Source organism: Barbatula barbatula, assembly GCF_947034865.1.
Source record: "Barbatula barbatula genome assembly, chromosome: 18".
Classification (NCBI taxonomy): domain Eukaryota; kingdom Metazoa; phylum Chordata; class Actinopteri; order Cypriniformes; family Nemacheilidae; genus Barbatula; species Barbatula barbatula.
In genome coordinates, this window is record NC_136781.1 from 4982607 (window position 1) to 4998409 (window position 15803).

The window sequence follows — 15803 nt, forward strand, 5'->3', positions numbered from 1 at the left end:
AATGTATAATAATAAAGCTAATAATGAAAGTTCCTCAAAGCACATGCACATTTTGCATGGTGATACCAACATGTTTTTTTATCTGCATTTTTAACCACAGACTATTTGTTAGCAAGTGAAAAATGTTTGAATGCATCATCAGATATTTATCTGAACATCCTCTGCTGTGGTCTGGTCTTGTCGGTGGTCAGATCAAGGGCTTCAAGCTTTAGTTCTTTAGCATCTCTTTCCACAGAACAGTTGGGCTTTGAGTGACATGTGTCTTTGGATCTCTTCATCCGTCCATCACATATGCTCCTGTCCTGTCTACAAATGGAAGCAATGGGTTTAATATCCTGTTACAGCTAAAATGAAGATGTGTATAGTTTCCAAAACTGACCCTGTCTATAGGGTACAGCAGCTAAACCACATTCACTGCACACATGTGAACTCATTTGAAAAACGAATCAACCCCAGGCCGACACCATTGACAAGGGATGCGGTATTCATATTAATGAATAGCGACAGCTGAACTTACATCCAGCATATATATTCTGGTAATAATGTGACTGAGAGCTCAATTAGAATGAATGGATCACAATCAGAAAGAAATGATATGACTGACAGAGGTCTTCAAAGCCTGAGGCCGTGTGGTCTGTGTTACCAAAAGAGCCCCCCGACTGCACACAAACCAAACAGTTAGATAAACAAATTAGTGGATGATTTTTGCAAAAAAAGATCAGATCTGTAAAAAGAATCATTTAATCAGCCTTTCTGGATGTATTGTAGCAATTCCAGTCCAGTTTCTGTTGAATTTCAACTCAGGAGTGACACAGTCATCCAACAGCAATGTGGAAAACTGTGATAAAAATCAAGGTTATAACATAAGAAATATTTGTTTTATTTTGTCTAAATACATGTGCAAATATAACTGTTGTACTGTTTAAAAGCGGATGTGAACTTGTTTTTTTTGCAGTATTTGAGGTCTGAAAAAATACATCTTTTCTGTAATTTTGACCTGTTTCTCCGGTTTCAATTTTCTAGTTTTAATAGTTGAAAACATATTTTATTTGAAATTGTTTTTATTTCACAGAATGAAACAAAAATTATAATTTTACCTTGACACATTTACACTGGTTCATTCTGAAAATGTTTAAATAATTTTGAAATGATTGTTTAATTTTTTTTTTCAGATTTTCTGAATTTGCTACATACTATTTATAGGTAATTTTACTTTTTATTTGCATTTATTTGGAGAAATTGAAATGAGACAAAAAAAACTCAAATGTCTGCAGATCATGAATACTGCAATGTAAACACGTTTATATTCATGTTTAAACAACCCAATATGTGTTGCATGTATTTTAAGTAAAACAAATGATGGAAAAGGCCAGATTTTTTCACAACTTTCAATCAAAATGATGAAAAGAAGCTTAGTATACTTGGTCATTAAACCTTTTGTAAAAAGATCCAAATTCATACCTGAAATCTTGTTCAGTTGGTTAAAGTATCACCCTGAGGCAATCTTTCATTAACATCATGGGAAATCTTGTTTGTTGCAGCTGTTCTACAACCAGCAGGCATAATGCATTCATTCTTGATATACCTTAAATTCACTTCACTTAGCCTCATTACAGAAACAATGAGATGAGAATATGAGCTCTGAATATTAGAAAGTGTAATACATAAGCTTTTTTCCAGTTATTAAACATGATAACAAGTAATGTCTGCTAGCAGAAATACATGTTCTGTTATGAACTGCTTTGCAATTTAATGCAATAGTATGGAATTTCATATCTATTAATAATAATTCACGTCAAAACAAAGGCCAATAACCAAATACTGAATGTAATATAGTATGTCATTTGCATATATCAGCCAAATGAGATTCTCAGACAACCGTAGACCGCAGGAAGAGCACAATGTGCATAGATTGTCTGTATTGTATTGTGATGGCAAAGGGATTATATTTATGTCCTCATTAACATTTTGCCTTACATCTCTATTTGTGTTGCATAGAAGAAAGTAAGTCGAATGAGTTTGATATGAGAGTTAATAAATGATGACAGAATTTCCATTTTTAGCATTTTTCCCCTTAGGAGCATAGCCTATGATGTGTTAACCTGTCATATCACACATTAAATAAAGCCTACATGGACGGGATTCAGAACTGATCTCAGATCATAAGTTAAATAACAGTACAGTGACACACACTTATGTGAGGATTCTCAACCGTCTCCTGAAATATGAGGGTTAAGAACAGAAGTCTTGCACTGTTTATTTCTGAACTAATGAAGTCTCTGCAGGTCCTACTGATAATATCTGCAGGTGTTCTGGTACTTTTTACTTTTATCGTCTGCCTGTGCTAATTCAGAGCCTTGAAAACACAAACTGGGAGAAAAATGAGTCGAAGTTAATATCATGGGGATGACTTTCGTGCCTACAGAGATGCTTGTTTGTGTATTTGCTCCAGGGGAAGATTTGCCATTAATGTGGTGTCACAGACTCATCTCGCTGGCAAAGTGCTAATGACAATCATACGAAAAGTGATCCTTAATCATCTCTTGGCACAAGTTATTAACTCACGCTCGTGTCTTTCAGAACCCCAGTGGGAAAGAAAAGCAGTTATTTATAGTATAGGTAAAAAAAGGTGACACATTTTGTGCCTGGCATGTTGGCGAGGCCTTAAAGTGATAGTTCACCCAAAAAAATTCAAATTCTGTCATCATTTACTCACCCTCTTGTCATTTCAAACCTGTTCCGCTTTCTTTCTTCCACAGAATACAACAGATGATATTTTGAAGAACGTTGTTAACCAAACAGCGATGGAAACCCCTTCACTTGCATTGGTTTTGCAATAGAATAGAAGTGAATGGGTGCCGCTGCTGTTCGTTTATCATCTTTCCTCGAAATATCTTCTGTGTTCTGCGAAAGAAAGAAACTAACAAGAGAATAAATGAAGACAGAATTTTCATTTTTGGGTGAACTACCCCTTTAACTCCCCAACTAACCCTGCCCGCATTGAAAGCCACCTTCTCGGTCTCCTCAAATATTTTTTTACATTCATCGTATTGATAACCGTAGCCATACCCGCCTCTAAACATCCTACCAGGCACACAGCAGGGCATCGTTCCACAAGGTGCAGGCACTTTTAGTTAGCTGTATGAATTGCATAAGATGCAGCTCACATTTGAATACAGCACAGCAGAATGCATAATGCAACACACACACACAACGTCAGAGACTGAGTAAATAATGACAGTATTTTTTTGAGGGGGGAACTATCCCTTAAAGTTTGCCCTTGGGTGTTATCTGGGGCACAGATAATAGTCACAGGAGTGATGGTTTCGTACAAGACTATTTTAAGACACTGAAACTACAGTGCGTCACCAGAAAAAAAGTAGTGCGTTTATGAAGTTTCTCTGAAGAAGCTGTTCAGCGGTTCAGTTGTTAAATTTATCAACATTTAAGAACATGATTTGTTTTGACTGAAAACTCAATGGGACCCATGTGCCCATGCACAGCTTTGGCGAGTAAAAAGGTAAAACTCAATGCATGCTTGGCCTTTTTCATCAAAACAATGAAACTATTTTGGAAGCATTTTCAGAAATATTTTATTTATACCAAAACACTCGAATACCATTGAAAGTTGTCTTCTCTGACAGGCACAATGGACCTTTAAATGCACAATGGTGAACAATTCCTTTTGATAATTTTGATAAATGAATACTTATAGCTTGCTGTTTTCTCCTTTGTCACCGTTTGCACCTCCCGAGTCCTTTAAAGAGCCCATTGTGTCATTTGTTTCTTTACTTCGAGTCGTGTATCCACAGTGGCTCGGATACTTAAAATAAATAAATTACTCTGTGATCTGTCAAGAGAAATCTGACTAATGTGACTATGACAAACATTCCGGACAGTCCCAGTATGTTGTGCAATTTTATGTGAAGTTTAAGTTTATGTAATGAGCAAAAATGTCTTTCGAAAGACCATCTATTTATTTTTACTGTTTTTAAGTGCTGATTTTAGACACAATGATGAAAAGCTGACATTGTGTTAAATTGCATTAAAAGAGCAAGTTCTTTGCATTCATGACTTCTTGTTTTATTAGCAATTCAAGAAGGGTGTTTTCATATTTAAATATTATTATTTAAATATGAAATGTATAGTTTAGCCAAATTCACTTTGATTTCAAATGCATCACATCAAAATGATTACAGACGGAAAATAACAACAAATCATTTTGGGTTAAAGGTACTGTGTAGGATCTATTGCCAGAAATGGATCTATTGCCAGAAATGCCATATAACATACATAACTATGTCTTCAGAGGTGTATAAAGACCTTACATAGGGAAGCGTTATGTTTTTATTACCTTATAATGATCGGTTTCTAAGTATGACGACATCTTATTAGCCCTGTGTCAGCCTCCGTAGTGGTTCGAAGGGAGGGGTGGAGTAAGCTGTTGCTTGCAATTCGTAACCTCACCACTAGATGCTGCTAAACTCTCCACATTGCTCCCTTAAACAAGCAATTTAAAAATCTTATAGCACACTCATATTAATATCCCAGTGTTCAAAATAACTCTAAGGTGGAATGGTTTTGTAATAGATATGTGTTTTCTATCTGCTACAATGCATTTTAAGCATGATCAAGCAGCTTTTATACATAAAACTTAATCTAAATTAAAATCCACTGTCTTCAAAATAAGCAGTGCTTTTGTAAACTGATCACAGTTTTCTCTCATCACAAGCGTCGGCCTAATTTGATCTGAAGTTTAAGCACTTAAAAGTTCCGTTGCTGTACTTTTGAAATGTTTTTGGGCACAATGAGTGCAACGTTACCATTAGGGAATTAGATGACTGATCTGTTTAACTTTAGGGATCTTAACCACATAAACATGTCAGCCTACACTTCAACAGAAGACGTGGTTTCAACATGGCACAATAAATGACAGATTAGATTTGCGCATCATAATAAATCAATGCCTAGACTGAACGTGGATCATCTGGCATAACAGGGCCACATGCTTGACAAATGAGATATGAGAACAATCACTTTGAAAAATGCCAGCCGCCCCGCGAGACCCGGGGCTGGAATCAGTCTGTTTATTAAAGTAAAGATGCATTGTAAACTATCGCTTCAGAACCAGATTTAACCAGTTTACATTGATCTATACTGCTGCTTCTTAGCTCGAATATGTACATGGACTTGGATTTACGCCTTTGATGGATGGTTTTAAACAAAGCACACTCACAGTGCCTTTAGGATGTACATTTTATGAGTCCATGCATTACTTGGGAGTCAATCACTTTTTGTTCTTCGGACTGCGTGTACCTCCCATAAAGTATTTAAACATATCTACACATATTCTGCATTTTTCACACATTGTGCTCAGCAAAAAAAACTTTTTGTGTTGACTAAATTAACAGATCTGTGCCAGAGCTTTATAAATAAGCAACTAATAACACTATGATCTCTATTTGTAAAAACTCTATCACCGATAAAAACCAATAATGGTTTCATGTCCATAGTACTGGAATCTACCTTATTTTTACGTTTAAGTACAGTTTGCTTTCGTGCCAGTGATGTTGGGAAAGGGTTTCAATGTTTCTTTTTTCACTGTTAAAAAAACTCCCATAAAAAATGTCTGGCAGCTGGTACACCAGAGAAATACTGTTAAATTTTTATTTTTTATGTAAAAATTCAATACATTTGCTGTTATTTGACATTTGTTTTTACTTTGTTTTAAGAATATGTATCTGTAAAACAAACAGTGAAATTATATACGTGCCATTACAGCATTTTTTTACAGCGTACGTTTCACATATTCTATTAATTCATATAAATTAGCCACCTTGTTATGAAGTGCAGGTTGGATCTGATAGTAGCTTAAGATTAAACTAGAAAACAGCCAATGCCATGTCTCACAACCGACACTTTTGACACCAACTCAAGGATGTTAAAATAAAATATTTCCTTCCATCCCAGATTATAATGCAGAAATCACTGTAACTCTGTTGTAGAAAATCGGTGAAAATGTAACACTATGAAAGTGTCTCCAATTCAAAACCCTGAGCCATCCGACAGACTTTCATTTTTTGATGTTTAAGTGCATGTGTTCCAGTTTACACAATATCTTATCGACAGCCCCTTCTGAAATTCATTCCCATACACACACTGACTTTCCTTTTAAGTAGTTCTCTTTTCCTCAGTTACAGACCTCTTTGATGTTTTTTATTCAAGTGCAATCCCACAAGACGGCGTTCCTTTGACCAGTTAGAATGGGTACCTCAAGAAATGTTTTGTGATTTCAAATATCACGTCTCGTTTTCATGCAAACATAATTTCTGTATTGTCATTTCCTTCCATACAGCTATAAAATTGCCTCTTTATCATTTTGTCACTGTTGTTTTTACTGACAATGTCGTTTCTGATCTAAAAACAGCTGGTCAACATGTCACAAGTGCGTTCAGATGAGGTCGCTGTTATCTAGACAGTCCTGACGGGGGCTTTGAATGATAGCCGAGTGAGGAAGTTCAGCAAACGGATGAACAAACTCTGTGAATGAGAAGCTGTTTCGAGAATTGAAGTCCGGATCTTGTTTTTCAGAGTCTGTCTTTACTGTAGTGATAAATTGCAAAACACACAGAGGCCGTAGTCGGCCATAATTGAGAAGCACTTCATTGTGTTTTTGTCTGTGGGATACTGTAACCTACTGAGGGCTTTAAACCTGATATCAACGCACACACACACACACACACACACACGTACAGGCACACACACACAGATCAGAATGCTATGAGGTAGTTTGGCGATGTACAGTTAGTAAATAAGCTGGGTATGTGCAAAACTATTTAAAATGTATTTTTTTAATTCTTTGTGGATTGCCTACATTTAACGTATTAGATGTTGTATAATTATGGCCTTTTGGTGTGTTTTTAAGAGGGCATGCACATAACAAAATCAGCCATCGGAGCACAACAGCATGCAGAATGAAGAAAAACATGAGAATCTTAAAACATTTTTTGACTCATACTAAAACTCAAAGAAAGTGCATGAAGGTTTTTACCATGATGAAGCACAGCACAATGACAGATCTACAGCTCTACTAAAAGTCAAAATTAAGACTATTAAGATTAGTTTAGACTAGCAAGACTAGTTTCTTTTGATCTCTGTTACTTTAAAGTGAACACACATCTTACTGGGCAGTTTATTCCCACCAGTATATCATGTATTCCCATTTAATCGATGAGACCCGTAAAACTTTCTGTTTCTACAAGACTAAGTGCCAAATCCATCTAAGCTCAGACTTCACCCCAATAGGAAATTCCACTCCATAAAGATCAATAGCACTAAATTATGAATGTGGTGTGGAAAAACTGTACTATGGGTCGGTGCTACAAATCGTGACTGTACCAAACAGTGTGACTTCATTGATTCCATTACTTTGTTTCCTGATAGAAGGAACGTCCATTCATCTCCCAGTCATTGTTGCCCATGGGCAGCTTGCACCCGCTGGGCGATACTTTATTAAACTTCAGAGGTCTGACTCTTGAGGGGACAGTTGCTATATGAGCTGGATGTGGATGCTTTAATGCCTGACCTTCATTACAATCAAAGTTTGTTTTCATTTCAAGATCTCTGTGGACCAACAATCCCCATCCACAGAACATATTATCCTTCTGTTTAAGTACAAGAAGGCATATGGTAGGCATAAAATGTCATATTACGATAATTATGGGGCCTTTTATTGGGAGTATCACAAGGCTTCATTCATGAAATGTGCGGAAACACAGATTTGATCTTAGCTTATGTTTTTGCAGACGTGAAAAAATGCTTAGTGTCTCAACAGACGTTCACACTTGTCCGAGTGCTGTATGTAAATATAGGCAAATCCAAGCCATTCCTGCTGCTTGTAAAGAATGTGGACGTTGAAAAGGGCTCTTTTATAGGTTCATGACATTAATTGGAGATCATTTTCAAGGCAGAGATCTGAAACAGTCCAGCTGCACAAAATTTCATGATTTGCGATTTATAGACTTTTCATCGGAAAGAGAGTAGTATGCACGTTTTTTGTACGCATACGTTCGTTCTATGAATCGTAATGATCGTAAAATCTATTTTAGGATGGTATCTTAGCAGCATTTTATAAATATGGCCTACGGTGTTGCAATTCATCTTTATTAGTCTACTTAATGTTTTACATTAATACTAATCAGTTAAAATCATTTTCAATTTTCAATTTAGAAAATTCGAAAAATGTAATATTTAATATTTTAATTCATTATAAAAAATTGCTAAATAACTTATTTGAATAGTTAAATGATTAGAAACATTAAATAAAAAGAAAAGGTATATGGAACTTTTCAGAAATAAAATGAACATTCACATTTTTTAACATTTTATTACTACATTTAATCAAATAATAATTTACAGAATGCTGAATAATTGCTTTATTGTTTTCCTCACTCTTGTACATCACTTTGGATAAAATTGAATGCTGTCTCAACAAATGAGGATAGAATATTGTTTATATTAGACTGTATAAGCATAGGTTATATGTATATGCCAAAATGTAATAATAATTATATAGTTAAATGATTAAAGCAAAGTTTTCATCTGAAATGTAAAGATACCACAGCGTACAGTTATAAAGATCCATCAAGTGCGCATTTAATATCCTTTTTTAAATGCAGTGTACTACAACCACCTCAATGTTATTACAGCTAATAATGTGAGATTGCACCTTGCATTCAATTGTCTTGTTTGCCATTTATTTTGAGCCACATCTACTTTCAATGCCTCCTCTAAATTCATTATGCAGCCCCATCCAGACAGCAATATACGTCACACAGTGAGAGAGAGAGAGATGGAGAGAAATAGAGAGAGGGAGAGAGACAGGGAGGGAGGGAGGGAGGGACGGAGGAAGGGGGGTGAGGAGAGAGAGAGACCAGGGGCCTTATTTATAAAACGTGCATAAAAATCCATGGCAATGTTTATATTTATAAAAACGGTCTTTGACGTGAAAAAGTGCGCTGCTCGCAAAGGATTTGGACGTTGACATGTGCTTTTTCATGTATTAATGACATTAATTAGACATCATTAAAATGCAGAGATCTGAAACTGTTCAGCTGCGCACAATTTCACTATCATTTGCGTTTTATAGATTTCACATCTGATAGAGAAGCGTACATGCGTTTTCATTGCGTACGTTCATTCTATGAATCACACTTACGGCACTTCGAAAAATGATCGTAAAATCAAATTTAGGACATTTTATAAAGGAGATGATAGGCAGGATATTGATGTTGTTCTTTTTTACTCAATAAATTACTACTTTTATTGAACTAGTTATTGTGGCTTTTTTTACCACGAATTAAACATTTCATTAAACAATATGAAGTAATAAAATACCACAAATCACGAAAACAATGACAAAAATAGATTTTGAACGACACGAGGGAGAGTAAATGACAGAATTAAAAGTTTCGGGTGAACTACTAGAACTACTGGTGACAGCTGTGCACTGCAGTATTAAACAACCACGCAAAAGTTCTGCTGTTTGTGTACGTTACTATTTTGAGAGCGAATGTTATTCTAGTCTCCCATAATACAGGGGCGAAATTGTGGCAGGCAGAACTCTTTGGAGGACCATCACGCTTTATAGCAGAAAATGAGGTAATTATTTGACAAAGGCCAAACAATTAGAGCAAATGCAACGGCACTCCAAACACAGACAGCCATAGTCATTCATCTCCTCAATGTCTGTCGGAGATCAAGGTCAGAGAAGCTTCATTACAGCGAGAGCCCAGCAACCCTTCACCGTTCTCCAATACAAGAGGCCTTAAATTGGCCATTCTAAGCAACTCTGAGTGATGAACAGTGATTTGTTATTTTGACAAAAATATTCATTATCCCACCCACCCGTCCACGTTTTTGACAGCACCATTTTTCATTGAAAACGTCGCTAGCAGAGAAAAATAGATGAGGCGCTGGACACGTATAAATGTTTTCACCTGACACCAGAGAATAGAGAACTTTCTCTGAGCAAATTACAAAACTGATGCATTGTCGTTAATCCTGAATGCTTTTTTTATACATAATGCTTGCGAAATATTCAAAATATCTTCCTTTCTGTTGTGTGGAAAAAAGAAAGTCATACATGTTTGTAATGACAAGAGGTTGTGTAAATTATGATAGAATAAACATTTTTGGGTGAACTATCTCTTTAAGCAATTAAAATAAATTTCTGATCATGGAGTGTTTCCAGCTGAGAGCCGTTTAGCAAAACACTGAGGTTATGAAGTGAGTTTTGGACCTTTCAAACTGTACGCATCAGTCGCGTTTGTCCGGTTCATTTTCAATGGAAAACATGCGGAAAGTGGCAAAACACGGGCGGTTTCATTGGTGGTGTGCAAACGGTTCTTGTGCACCCAAAATTCGCTGCTGAAGATAAAATTATTTTATCTTTTTGTGAGCGGCAGCCGCATCGGAGTTCACCAATCAATGAACATATTATTATCAGCCAATCATAGAACATTTTACCGATCTTGTAGACGAACGTTGAAAAAATGGAGGAAAATATATTTTTAACAGTTATTGACTTCCCAGAGCTGAACGATACTTCCAAAATCTCATACAGATTAGCCTACTTGGGTTACCTGATACAAAATTGTATTTCCTAAATGTTTATTAAATCATTGAAGACAGTAAGTGAAAGTAAACAAATAATGACGAAAACACAGAATTGTATTTGTTTTATTAATGGGACCTTGTTGGTTGTAATCATGGCAACGTCCGCCCCGACAATGCGGCGCAAGCACCGCCTAGACTGCAAACTAGAGAGAAAGGCGGCTGCCGCGCGGCAATTCCACCGGCGTACCGTCTGAATCCGCCATTAGATGTCCGGGAATCCCATTAAAATATCACACGCCGATCAATTAATGATTCACAGCCAGACCTTTAAGAACTACGAGGTTTTTCTTTGCATTAAGAGCAATAAAACAGCAGGTATTGGCAAAACATATTGGACTGGTCAGTGTTCAATTTTAACTGGCTATTATTTTCAGCTGTGTGTTACAAAGACATTTTTTATGGCTAGTGTTGTTTCCCTGTAGTCACTTGAAATGAGAAGCAAAACAATTAAAAACGTAAAAGGATTAACGGGATTAAAGCTTGTCAAAACTAAAAACAACCCTCTAATGGTCCGGAGGCTCTCCCCATGTGTGTTTGTCATCCGATAAGTGTGTCTTTTTGTTTGATCGCTTGAGACAGACCAAATACGCAAATCAATCCAGTTTCCTTTAAATTGCACAATTAAATCCAGTCTTGGACCTACACAATTCACCACGTATGACACAAAGCCAACCTTTCATCTCTAAGGATACTTCTGGAGACCGTCACCAGCGAAATCGTTCAAATCTGCACCCTTTCATTTACTGTGACACATTCAATATCTGAATACAATTGGGAGACTTCATTTACAAGCTCTAGCAAGCAGCATATCCATCTTGCTGCCATGTCCTTCGAAAATAGGTCACATCTTGGACAACCGAATTACAAATCAAATAAGTCTAAAACAGGCAAGTCAAGTAAATCAAGACCATGCACCCTCATATCTTAAGAACGTGAGGGATTTGTGGAATCATAAACTCGTAATTGTATGAAAGTAGGATGGCATATTTGGCCACATAGAGACGTATAAGGACACGTTCTAAACAAAGATGCAGTGTATTTAAAATACTTGGTTAACTTTGCCTAGTTTCAATTTGCTTTAAAAGTTTAGTTTAAGTAATTATGATATCTAATTAGCATATATAGACCAAACATTAGTGTTAACATATATTTACATGCACTTATGCCTGCATTTGAAGGTCCAGTGTATGAAATTTGTTCCCATCTAGTGGTGAGGTAACAAATTGCAACCAACGGCTCACTCCACCTTGCTCTGTAGAGCAGTTTGTCCATTAAGGGCTACTGTATGAAAACAACATTGTGAATTCCATGTACTGTAAGGTGACCTGCGGTGTAGATAGAAATCGCTCTATCTAAAGAAATAAAAACATAAAGCTTAATTATGTAAGGTCTTTATACACCCCCAAAGTATATTATATTGCATTTCTATCAATATATCCTCCAAAAAAGTACACACATCCCCTTAAATCTACCTATACACACATTAAAATTCAGAGATATTGGTCATCCTGTGTGCTCCCCTCTGTTGTCCCTTGTTTGGCAAAGGTCTGTGTAGTGCTGGGAAGATATGAAGCGTTTGTTTGAGACAGATGCTTTGACCGAGATCATTCAGCCTACAAATTGTACTGGCAGTTGTTTCAGTCCTATCAATTCACGGCTGCGACATCTGAGAAGATCTCTCACTAGAGACTTCTGCAATGACACAGCTGAACGTTTAGTTCCATATTCTGCTAAACATTTAGCTACATTTTCCATAGAGATCTGTGGGGACCATTAACTTCTAAAGCTAACTGTTAAGAAAAACTGCAACGTTTGTCCTGCTAAAAGCCATTCGATGAATAGACACACACTCTAAGAATATGGCATTAACACATTTTGATTCATATTCATAGATGTCAGAAAATGAAATGCAATAAAGAAATACGAGAGGCTTATCTTGATCAAATGCAAGGTGTCAGGTGAGACTGGGGCTAGTTGTCACATGTTCCAAATCTGCATAAATGTGTCATGAACAGGGGTGGTGAAACACGGACAGAGGACCCAGGTGCGGATAGCGGACAGCGGATAAGGGGTTAACATATTTAACATAAATAAAACAAAAACCCACGAGGGGGTAACATTAAAAACCAAGGGTAAACCATGGCAAAGTGACAAGAACACAGACTAAACTACACAAACATTGACATCATGTACAATTAACTGGCCTAAACTACACTGACCTCAACCAGAAACTCACCACAAATGAAATGAACCAGCGCAAGTCAGAAGACACAAGGGCATTAAATAAGGGACCAAATCAAGAGGGGAACAGGTGTAGGGCATTAATCAATAACAAGGAGCCGAGAGGGCAGGAACAGAGACGATGTCTTTGTTACGATGACCACAGAGAAAGATATTTGGAAGACTATTAAGAAAATGGACAAAAGTAGTCAAAAGTGCCCCAGAAATGTTTGCTCAACTAAATTCTTTACAATATATAATTTTTTGTAAGGTCTTGCGTACACAGAATTTTTCCTGTCCAAGAATGATTTGGTTACAAGCATTCTAGTCATATTTGGGTGAATAAGCCCTCACTATGTGGGGTAAATTGTCACAATTCATTCAATCATTAATAAGCTCCTTAGGCTTTATTGCAAAATGTAAAGAACAAAACATGAACGACAAAAAGGTAACATACAAAAACATAAAACTAATGGCCAACAGATATTGCAAAAATTATATCCTACTTATAACATCCAAAAATACTGCAAATAACATTTTGACCCAGACAAATATGAAAAATTCTTATACTGAAAACATTGCTCACTCTTGTTGACTTAAAATGTTAATATAAAATGTTATATTTTGAGTTTGCGGGATAGAATTTACAAAACCGATTCAATCGTAAGGTTTAAAAAGTGCTGCAATACAGAAAATGTGGACATATACACCTTATACCAACTAGGATAGATACAGCCCTTGAGACTAAAACCTAGTGTGACAACTAGCCCCGGTCTTGTCTGCAACTTTCCTGGATGTTCTTTGTAACTCGGCTGGATGCAAACATTCATCCTGTGCTACCTATATTCCTAAACAGGAGGGAGTGAGAAAGAAATAAAGCAATACCGAAGCATCGTCTGTCTTGTCAGCAGGACGCTGGTGGATCTGAGAGGCTGAGTATCTGGCCAAATCTTTTTTTTCTCTATGTGTCTCTTATAGACTCACCAAATCCCCTTCAGGCCTTTTACAGGTAAAGCACTTTTAGTTCAGCATGACCCACCAGCTGCCCGTCTCTATTTGTTCCCCCACAGAGAGAGAGAGATAGAGAGAGCAGGTGTGCGGATTAATGATGTATTATACAGGCCAGATCTGTCTTGGACAGTTATGGCCTTATGGCTATTTTCTTTTTGGTCTCTGTCATACCCAACAAGAAAAGGCAATTTGTTAATGTGACAGCTTTGATTTGTCAATTTTTACAAAATTTAGACTCACTTTAACGAAACTGCATACATACCATCAGAAACATATTATATCCTGGAAGGTCAATAAGACTGTGAAAGCTGTGTTAGCAGTGTCATTAATCTCAATGGCAGTTGCCAGGATGATGCCCCAAAAGTAATCTACAATACATCAGCTATCCTAAATAAATGGTCTATTATAATAAAATATGAAGGAAGTGAATCATCAGAATAAATGCCCACTTTTAGATGCATGTAGAGTAAGATGCTCTTTGCCTCCAAATGGATAGTACAACATCTTCATTCTTGAATGAATCGGACGTTTTGAACAAATCAAACTGAACAAATTGCAGTATAATATTAGCACTATAGAACAATTCTTAGACACCATAGTGTTTTGGATTCTTACCACAGCAAATATTAAAGTATTCCACAGTATTTACTACAGTCCAATTATTATGGTTAATACTACAAAATACTGTATATACTGTAGTGTATATTAAACAAGTGAAGTAATACTGTATACTACAGAATGTGGATTGCTTCATGCTATCTGGCCTAAAGTTTTCATATAGTCAGTTATTCATTCTCATTAATAAAGCATAGAAAGTTGGTTCTGTTTTTATCCAGATTGTGTATTTTAGAAATTTTGGTTCATTTTGTTGGTTTGATTTATGAACCACTTGAACATTGTACAGTATCATGATACTATGACGCACGGTGATACTTCAGCAACGTAAGATATGTTTATGGTATCGTGACATCCCTACTCTATACAAGAGTTATTTAAACTGGAGGCACCTGTGAAGCCTGGAATGGGAGCTCGTAGAAATAAAGAAAGAGAGAGATACCAGACAGAGCAGGTGGGAGCATCCATTACTGATTTTAAGCTTTAGCTTGTGTGTTTGGTAAACAGCTTACCCACCGCTGGTGTGAGAATGCTGTGTAAATATTTACACAGGGATCTAGTGTTTAAGTGCAATCTCCTTTTATTTTTTTGATTCCTTATAATCTCTTCTCATTCACACCTTCACCTGTCTGCTGCTCTGGCGCTATCTGGCATTCACTATGGACCAGTAGCTAAACCTTTTTATTTGTACCATCATTTTGCAAATGTCACATTCACGTCGCATTGTGTTATATGAACGCAAGACAGTGAATTTATTAAATTAAACATTATTGGTTTATTCAATTATTTAGCTGTCAATCAAAAATTGGGATCACTCCATCTTATTCTGGACCACCATTTAGTCGAGTCAGAAAACATTTGACATGACTTTGATGAACCAGTGGAAACTGCCATCTGTGCATTTCACAAAAGAAAGGATTTGCTTTTATAACACGGTCACAAAATACCAGCAGTTCAGCGTATTAGTGGCACAAAGAGCATTTAGAGGTGGGTGGAAAAATATAACCCTCACAGAAGGTTCCTGGCAGCCATGCGGCCACCCAGACTGACAGTTTTGGGAATGTCACTAGCAGGGAAATAGAAGAATAACCCCAGGAGGGATTGGCTCTGGGCACCTGCCTGTTGCCTGGCTGTCTCATTCCCTTCAAATCTCCCTATGACCCCTCAAAACAGTGAAACATCTGAAACGGTCACACCTGTGACTCCAGCCAAACCCTTTCTCACAGTTTTGGATGTGCGGTTTGAACTTGTTCTGGTAATTCCCAAAGACATGTTCAGAT

The 15803-nt window shown here is 36.7% G+C and overlaps 1 long non-coding RNA gene across 1 annotated transcript in view; it reads right to left on the reverse strand.

Annotated features, from left to right (window-relative positions):
• Window positions 1-159: 159 nt before the first annotated feature.
• LOC306907441 overlaps window positions 160-15803 on the reverse strand; it is a 46241-nt gene continuing 30597 nt past the window's right edge. Inside the window, exon 3 of the long non-coding RNA XR_013787902.1 lies at window positions 160-306. This is a non-coding gene — a long non-coding RNA (uncharacterized lncRNA). The remainder of the gene's footprint in view (window positions 307-15803) is intronic.